This window comes from Acyrthosiphon pisum, unplaced genomic scaffold, assembly GCF_005508785.2.
Source record: "Acyrthosiphon pisum isolate AL4f unplaced genomic scaffold, pea_aphid_22Mar2018_4r6ur Scaffold_21003;HRSCAF=22751, whole genome shotgun sequence".
Lineage (NCBI taxonomy): Eukaryota > Metazoa > Arthropoda > Insecta > Hemiptera > Aphididae > Acyrthosiphon > Acyrthosiphon pisum.
In genome coordinates, this window is record NW_021770423.1 from 100,449 (window position 1) to 111,247 (window position 10,799).

A 10,799-nucleotide genomic window follows, 5' to 3' on the forward strand; every position below is an offset into this window, starting at 1 on the left:
GTAACAATAAATATGTCTCTGTATAAGACGATTTTTCATATTCGTATTTTGCATATTTTTCACATTTTCTGGAATCTGTTTTTTTATTTTTATTTTGCATTGTAAATGGTGTATGAAGTCCGTGTTTTTAAGTTCTTAATAAAAACAGTGAATATCAAAATCAATTAAAAATGTCGATAAAATATTTTGTAATTTTTGATGAAATCTAAAGTAATATCGAAAACAAAAACGTTTAGAATAGGTAACATTAAAAATTATATTTAACTTGGAAAAAAACAAATTTAAGTTCGAAATTCAACAAAAAATAGCAAGTCAAAAATATTCTTCATCTGTAGGTTTATATGGAATTTCGTTTTCTTTCATCGTTTCATCGTCGCGTGTCATGGCTATTATATTGGGACATGCAGATATTACGATCTGTCACGTATTGATAATTAGTAGGTAGAAAACTTAAAAATAACGATCCAAAAAAAAAAAAAAAATTAAAATTATGTTTAAAACCTAAAGAAAGGATAAAACAGTTATTTTCCAATGATAATATACAAATGTTAAACATTGGGCAAGTTGATGTCGCGCTGCTGTACAGTAGTTCACAAGTGGGTCACTGTTTAACGGATGGTATTAAATTTCAATTCAACGATATAATATCATTGTATACGATAAACGACGTAGAGTCAGTGTGGATAGTTTGAATTATATTTATATTCGTATTAATTATCATTAATACGGGTGTTCGCACCGGGAACGGTACAATGATAGACCTTGTTCCCGGTCAGCGCAGATGACACTCACACACCGACCGATCGTGCGTATTTGTGTGTATGTCAGGGATAGCGATTCAGGAGAAGTGGACGGGTTCGCTGATCAAAACTCCGAATGCTAGTGTGCGGTGGGTGTGTGGGAGTGTTTACATGTGGGTGTGGGCTTACGGGAGTCTACCAATAATTGCGCTCTAAACATTTTAGGGTCGATATACCAATTGCGCTCTAAACATTGTAGGGTCGATAGACCAATTGCGCTTTATACATTTTAGGGTCAAAAGTCAAATTGCGCTCAAAACATTCTACAATACCTAAGGAAAAGTTATAAGTTCGCGGGCTTGGAATCAAAGAGTTCTACATCGAAAAATGTCAAAAATGATTTTTTTATCTGTTCAGTCCAGATTTATTTTTCTCTATCTTTTAGTCTTAGAAAAAATTGAATCGATCCCATATTTAAAAAGTTACCAGAAACAAGAGGTTCTATAATATGACCCTTATCCAAACAATGTGTTGGATACATCCATAAAACATTTTGTTTTTAAATTTATATTTAAATCAAAAAGTTTTATCTTATGATCAAAATAGTTATTGGAAACAAAAAGTGTTATCGGAAATATGTATAATATGTCATTATACAATAATTATCGTGCAACTTTGTTGTTATTATATATAAAAATTGTCGCATTTCACACGTGGTACGTCGATGGTACTAATTACGAATAAAGGTAACTACCCTAGATGACCAGGTCAATACCTATAATCAATAATTCACAAAAAAAACACATTGTTAAAATTAAGTTAGAACAAATCAATTAATTTGGAATCAATATGTTCTATCGATAGAACATTTTATTAAAAAAAAAATAGAATCGGGAACGAAAACTTCTAGCAGCAGAATCTTTTGTTTCCAAACTACGAATTTTAAAGTTATTTAATATTTTGAGTACTTAAAAGGATTTATTTTTTGCAATACCTATTAATAAATTTATAGCACTGAAGTTTGCGGATTTTTGATGCCAGATATTTCAAAATCGCTTGGGAAAAAATACGTTATTTTAATTTTTGAATCTGAAAAACGGTCTACTGAACAATTTTGAAATTGTCACATAAAACTCTTTGATTCCAAGCCCGCGAGTTGATTATACATTTTTTATGCGAATATTAATACATAATATAATATAAATAAATAAACATTTTTTTTTCTTCAAATTTAACAAGTTACTTTTCGATCGTCAATTATATAAAATGTATGATAATGATAACTTGTTTTCGTCTATCACTCAAATGCATATTTCCGTGATAATAAATGTCCGTCATAATAATAACGTTTCATAAAATTCCCGATACCGTTATAAAATGTATTATAACCAGTCACTCTAACCAGTAATCATATTGATCAATAAAAACGTTTTTAATTTTCGAGCATTTTAGTGTGTTTATGTTGATGTCGATGGAATTAGATCAAGAAACAATATTTCTAAATCTGAAAATAGCCGCCAGGCGACAAATTTGAATACAAGCGCAATTAGTATATTGACCCTAAAATACAAATTTTGTTTTGGCGCAATTGGTCCATGCCCGTGCTTACAACTAAAGACAGATGGACAAACAAATAAATAAATGATTGTAATTAAGATTTATGATTATTGATTTGCCGTATTATAGACAAATCTGAGATGATTCATGTTACGACAAGATATAGAAAACAAATATAACAGCCACGAGGTAAGAGTTGCGGTCCTTTTGGCCCAACAGAATAAAATGATATAGGCAGAGCTGTAGCTCGTAAGGTGTAAATACGGCCCGACACTATAATATAATATATAATAATTCAAAACTTACAAATTGCGGGGCGCAGGCTGGCCAGCTGGTGTCCTGTAGCAATAGTACCAATGTAAAATGCACATGGTGTGAAAATATATAAACGGTAAAAATTGGTAGCGATTATCGCACGCCACGAGGACTACAGTACAAATGATTTAAGTGGCGATTTAGCGCACGCCAAAATCAGTACGATACAAAAATAATGAAATTCGGCCCGGCGACTTGCGCACGCGTTGACGTAACTTGGCGGACTGAGGACCGGGGGCGGCCGGGTTGAATTTGCATACCGGTAAACCGGTATTATGTAATACACGACAACGAAATAACGCAAAAACAAGACGTGCAATAACGAACAGTATACGCGTTTGTGAGTGTGTGTGTGTGTGTGTCAGTCGGTGGAATATACTAGTGTATAATTTATAGTTATATTGCGAGTACGGCGGTAACGGCAGCGAGAACAACGGCAGATTATAAAATTACAATACAATTTCTTAAATTATTGTTATTCTTGGTTGTTTCGTATTCGATAAATGTTGTCAGAAATCAGACCGATTTGGAGTTTCGTCCGAATTTAAATATAAAATAGCTATAAAAAAAAAATCGTATTTATATATTTGAGATTCTTTGGTTACATAAATAAACATACTTGCGTGAAACCTTGTTTTAAATTTTCAACTACGAAATAATTATTACATTTCGTTTTCAAAATTCAAACTTTAAATGATTATAAAAAAATTTGTGTATATGTATTTTTAATATTTTTCAACTTCTATTGTAACAATATAATATCATCCTAGGAGCCTTGCATTAAATTTTCACGCTTTTTTACCCAACAAATAAAATTATATTGATATTTGTAGAAAAAAAACCAAAAAAATGAGAACTGAAAATGTCCGTAAGCAGCTCAAAAAGAGTGAAAATATTTTCAAAATGTTATAATTAGGGCTGGGATTTGTATGTAAATACATATTTTTAGTAAAACATGACAAATTAATTATTGCAAATGATAAATTCGTTTCACGTGATTTGCAATAAAATAAGACATATTTTACTTTACATATTTTTACATATTTCGTCATAAATACATATTTTTACATACTTTGTAAAATGTTCGCTTTTTTTTTACATATTTCGTAAATTTCGACAATTTCAGTGGTTTAGTAATATTTTACATTTATATTTCGATAGTGGTACCAACTCGGCAAATTGTAAGTGTATAATGTACCAGGTACCTATATAGGAAATAAGTAGGTTAAAATAAATATTAATAACTTGATTTTAGTTTATTTTATGTGTTTCTGTTCGATAACCATACCTTAATGATCTTAGATTATACTTTATGTTCAACAATTATTTGACAAAATATACTTACGAATTTACAACAGTACCTATCAGACTACCAGTTCTTGTGTTCATTCATTTGATTCAAAATGGTCCTATTTGGATTTCTATTGATGAATCTACTGACTAAGTCAGTGTTAAGACCAAATCGCCGTACATTTAATTTTGAAAATTTAAAACAATATATGGTTTGTCATTGTTTCACTTTAAATTGATTAAACATCAATTGTATTTCAATTTAACAAAATATTTTTTTACTATTGCATATTTTTAAATTTTTTACCACAAAATATTATATTTTTTAAATTAAATTAATTATACATAAAAAAAAATAAATTGTACCTGTTATTCAAAAATTATTTAGAATTGTATTTTAATTTAAAACTTTAACATAATATTTTTTAAATTTTTCGTAGTACATATTTTTATTTTATACTACATATTTTGGCAATTTTAATTACATATATTATATGTACATATTTTTGGTTTTTTATTACATATAAATCCCAGCCCTAGTTATAATGTATAGAAAGTGAAAATATATAAACATTCAGTCAAATTGTTATGTATCACTCGTTTCTGAATTACAACAAAATACGATAATCGTTACTTGAAAAATCGAGTTCCAATCGATTGTTGTAAAATTATGAAAACGCATATAATTATTTAATTTGTTTTTTTGTCGACTTTTTTTTCGAATATAGGTAGACAATAATACTGTGATATTATCTTGTATTACATTTTAAAATCTTAGATAACTCAAAATAATTAGCACATTTTCGTGATTTTTACGTACATATAATGTATTATAGATTTGAATTGTAAATGCTCATAATTAGGGCTAGGATATCTACGCATTTGCATGTTTTTTTTTCATTGAGTCCAAATTGATTGGTTGTCAGATAAGTCCATGTCTTGGACTATTCTTGACTAAATAGAACAACTTTCTTTTTGCATATTTTGAACATAATGCATAATATAATCCCATTATTATTTATTACATTTTTGAAAATCTTATTGTTTAGAACGGTATCTGTTTAATGAAAGTCTATCATTATTGAGTTATAAGTCGAATTGTCGTAAATTTACCGTCTAATCTTATGTTGGTCAGACGACCGATAGGATTACCTTTACATTATTTATTTTTTTCATTAGTAAACAAGTTTTAGTCAATATAAATCCATTCTTCCTAACAATCACGGGTCATTCGTGTCTTAAAATTTGAAAGAAAATCTCATTTCGTTAAAATACAATATAACAATAACTATTTACAATAACTAATAATTGTAATAAATATAAAATAATTATTAATTAGTAGTTACTGTTTCAAATAGTTTCTAATGTTTATGTAAAAAATAAATGTTATGTACAAATAAAAAATAAATATTGTTTATGCATATTTTACGATTTTTTATTGGATATAAATCCTAGCCCTACTTATAATAAAATATTGTGACTATTGACATTTATTATTTTTCATATGTTATTGTAACAGTATATTACGAGCCTTTTATTAAATATTTAAACTTTTTTATTCAATAAATACAATTTTATTGAAATTCATAAGAAAAAACTAAAAAAAAATTGGATAATGAAAATTTGATCGTGCATATAAAATATAAATATGAACAACTAGTGAACATTTCATGAATTTACGTTAATTTATTTTAGAGTTACACCAAAAACTAATATCAATTTTGAGTAAAAGTTCCAGTTTTTTTCTTAATTTTTACTTTGTTTTTCTCGATGTTTTTTGAATACTATTAAGAATTTTGGATTCTGAAAATATTTTGATTCGTTTTGAGCTGTTTACGGATATATTCAATCTTCAATTTTTTTATGATTTTTTTCTATAAATTTCAATAAACATTAATTTGTTGGATCAAAAAGCGTAAAAAATTAATACAAGGTTCGTGATATATGTTTAGAATAGTAGTTGAAATTATTTAAAATACATTGACACATTTCTTTCTTATAAGTATTTAAAGTTCGATTTCAACAACAATTATTAAATTTAAAATGTAAAAACGGTTTTGTAGTTAAAAATGTATAAAATGTTCAACTTTTATATAATATAAAGATTGAACATTTAAAACAAGCTTTCACGTAAGTAGATTATTCTGTAACCAAAAATATCAAAAATATAAAATTTTATTTTTAGTTATTTTATATTCCAATTTGGACGAAATAAAAATATGTAAAAGAACCAAGAAAAACGATTTTAGTGATATTGTTGTAATTTTATAATATCAATTCAACTTATATCGTCTACTGTATTAATAATAAGAAATACCAATATAAATTCTACTCAGAATCATTTTTCATACCTCTACCAGGTGATTTTTTTATCATTTAACACTCATCATTTCAAAAAGTGTAATTTTTTTTGAAAATATTTTTTACATTGTTTCAAGTCACTTATAAAACAACGTTTTTCTTAAAAAATTATATTTTTAAATATTTTTTATCCATATAATTTTTTAAGTTTTTTACTTCTTTGAATGACAACATTGGGTTTTAATTTTATATTCCAAAGCAGAATATTTTTCTTAGTATTTTGATGCAATATGAAAATCGAATTTGGAGCGATTAGTTTATGAGTTATAAATATTCAAAATTTCGATGAGCGGAGTGTAGTGGCACGGGGTTACCCCGCGAAATGTTTTTCAACTTCTCCATTCATCTAATCTTTGAATATTTATAACTCATAAACTACTAGCTCCAAATTCGATTTTCATGTATCAAAATTCAAAATATTAAGAAAAATATTCTGCTTTGGAATGTAAAATTAAAACCCAATGTTGTCATTTAAAAAAGTATAAAACTTAAAAATTATAAAGATAAAAATATTTAAAAATATAATTTTATAAGAAAATCGTTGTTTTGTAAGCGACTTGAAACTATGTAAAAAAATATTTTCAAATAAGTTTATACTTTTTAAAATAATGAGTGTTCAATGATAAAAGAATCACCAGGTATAATGATTTTATATTGTTGAATTTAAATTGAATACAATCCATTATACAGTGACCCATATGTAACTTACTGTACAGCAGAGCAACATCCACTTGGCTGTTTTTTTTAAATTTAAAACAAATAAATCTAATATGAATTGACAAAATTGATATTGAAATTGAACATTAACATTTAAATTTTGATACCTGCAGTAAAAAATACATTTTTATAATCATAATAATATGTCCAAAATTATACAAAACAAGTAAACAAAAATAAATAGTAAAAATCTAAATGTTTTATAGAAAACATTTAGTACATCGTTATTAACATGATATGTTTTGAGGTAGTTTGTACAAAATGTATTATTAGTTAAATATTATTGAGTGCAATATACATAACATATTGTAATATTTTTTTACCTTAACAGTTGTCAACTTGAAATCTTGTCAGCTTGTAATGATATTAAAATGTTCTGATTATTCCAGAGTCTAGTGTATATTTACTGTGACAAAACATAAATTTATGATTTTCATATTTTATTCTATATAATTTATCATATAGGTAAGTAATTTTAATAATAAATTACTTGTTTTATGTTGCAACACATCTACACCTGTGCTAGTACTGAGCGTTTCAGTGATAAGACACGCAATACAGTTGTTTTGCTAAAGAATGTGTTTACATGTGCTTACATAATAGGTACATCATTTTTAAATACCTACATACGTTATACACGTATAATACGTACACATTTTAATTCCTACCTTACACAAAAATATAGAATATACAGAGGGATTCACAAGTCATTATGTTCAAAGTCCGTCCCATACTTTTTATACATTGAGTAGGTTGCCTATAATTGTAACCACGTCGTACCTATTTACAAGCGTCCTTTAATAGTTAATCCTAATCTGTAATATTATTATAATAATAGTAGAAACCTATTTTTGAATATAATTTAAATTAAATAGTTTTTTTTTTTTTTTTTACAACAATAGGGAAATACGCCTAGCTGTAATGAACCTGAAGGAACGATACTGAATTTAAGGACAACTAAAAAGTTCGATATAAATTTGTGTACATTATTAATCCCAACAAAAAAACAACGTCAACTCCGTACTTATAAAAAAAAAAAAATAACGTGAAGAAAAACATATTAAAATAATAAATCACGTTAAATTATTTAATTCATTGAATTTGTAAAAGTTATTCAAAATGGTTATTAATCCGAACTTAAGAGAAATTGATTTTTTTATATTTATAGTTCCCACACAGCCTAAAAATATTTCCTAACTATGGTGAAAACATTTTCAGGAAAATAATATAGTTTTTAAAATTTTTAAAAAGTTGCGTAAATAATTAGGAATTATTTTGGTTATATTCTTTGGCCAAGTAATTCATATTTCTTAAAATATTTTATAAAAAAGTAATTTACAAAATATTTCAATCATATATAATATCAAAAAAACATTTTTACGGAATTTTCATAAAAACATTAAGTCAATATTTCTTATGCATTAACACAGTACAATATTTTGTTATCACTAGAAAAAAATATTCATACAGTTTAATTAGTCAAATATTCATTATAATTCAAGCACTTTAAACCATTCACGAAATATTATCATTTCCCAAATGCTGTGTGGGATTAAGGACTATGACATAATATAGATATATAATAAATCCACTAATAAAGCGGTGATTCGCACTCACGATATAATAATAATAATAACTTAGGTCGATGTCTGTCTATTTGAACGACTGAGACAATCGTTTAGAAAATTATTATGCTCAATAGTAATTGCATAATATTATAATTCACTCAATATTGTATGTAATTAGTAATAACAGTAAGTTATCGCACGATTAAAATATAACAATTAAAATCATGAAGATTGGCGCTCACCGCTAGCACAATACAATAAATAATATAATAGAATTTAACGCGGTCATTCGTGAACGCGAGTGAAATATTAAAACGGTAAACAGAGAGCGACTATCGGACAAAAGATACATAGCCCGATTTATGCAGACTAGACGGCTCGGCATTCAGAGCTATACTATGACTTGTGATTGATCAGCATAATAACGTAATGTAATTCGACACACACACACACGATTTATATCAGTATAAAAGCTATTCAGCAAAGACGAATGGCGCATAAGATTGTGAGTGTGTTTTCTCGGCAGAAATGCAGACCATATATTTTTTATTTCCTAGTGTTATCGCAAAATGCGCTGTTCGTAATATAATTATTACGGTAGAAATTGCGTTGTAACTAAATAACCACAATTTTATATTGTGTATACTGTGTCGGATCCAAGAAATATGACGTCCGAGGCTAATAAAAATACATCGCCGTTGCGTAGGTCGAGGTACGGGTTGTCGCGGGTGACGACACAATAAATTGTTTTTAACATAAATCAAAAAGTATATATTAATATTTATGTTACAAATATTTTTATTGAAACATGGTTTTCATATGATAACACGAAAACTGGCTACACTCTATAACTCACGTACCCGCATCATTTGTCAGTATAGGTGACATATTTTACGAATTTATTATGGGAGATTGATGATCAAATGGTCTAGCTTCATGTCCCATAACAGAATTAAAAAGGCGGGTAAGTGGATGTCGCTCTGCTGTGCAGTAGGTTACAAGTGGGTCACTGTATAATGTATAGTATTAAATTTGAACTCAATGATATAATATCATTGTATAAGAAAAACAATTCTGAGTGGAGACGGTATATCAGTCTAGGTATAAGACATATTATATACTTATTTATGGTATTAAAAAAAAAATTGACCTATAACAGGTACCTATAATATATTCCAAATTAATCGTATCACAATATCCATTAGGTACTAATAACGCGTTATACATCAACAACAAACCGTGATGCTATCATAGATATATAATAGTATGCTTTAGAAGTTTCAAGTACCTACCCTCGAATAATATTATACAATCACAACAAAGTAACTAAAATAGTTATTCTAGGTTTTTTAATAATATGTAGTTTCGTCCAAATTTGAACTTAAAATGAGTATAAAAATATACTGTGCTTTTGTATTTTTTAGATTTTTTGGTAACAGAATTAAATACTTACTTTATCTTATTTTAAATTTTCAATCCTTGGATATAAGAGTTGAACATTTTATAAAATTTTAACTACAAAATAATTATTCAATTTTAAATTTAATAAATTTTGTCAAAATTTGAACTTTAAATGCTAATAAAAAAAAAACTGTGACTAAGGATTTTCAATATTTTTCAAATTTCATTGTAACAATATAGTAGGAGCCTTGTATTACATTTTCAAGTATTTTTACTCAACAAATAAAGTTTTATTGACATTCATAGAAAAAAAGGTGGGTAAGTGGATTTCGCTCTGCTGTACAGTAGGTTACAAGTGGATCACTGTATAATGGATGGTATTAAATTTGAATTCAATGATATAATATCATTGTATAAGAAAAACGATTCTGAGCGGAGACGGTATGTCAGTCTAGGTATAAGACATAATATTATATTAGGTACCTATAATAAATTCCAAATTAATCATATCATAATATTTAGGTACTTTATAACGCGTTATACATCAACAAAAAACCGTGGTACTATCATAGATATATAATAGTATACTTTAGAAGTTTCAAGTACCCACGAATAATATTATACAATCACAACAAAATAACTAAAATAGTTATCCTAGGTTTTTAATATGTAATTTCGTCCAAATTTGTACTTAAAATGACTATAAAAATAAACTGCGTAAATGTATTTTTTAGATTTTTTGGTAACAGAATTAATTACTTACGTGGAATCTTATTTTAAATTTTCAATTCTTAGATACAAAAATTGAACATTTTATAAATTTTTAACTACAAAATAATTTTTCAAATTT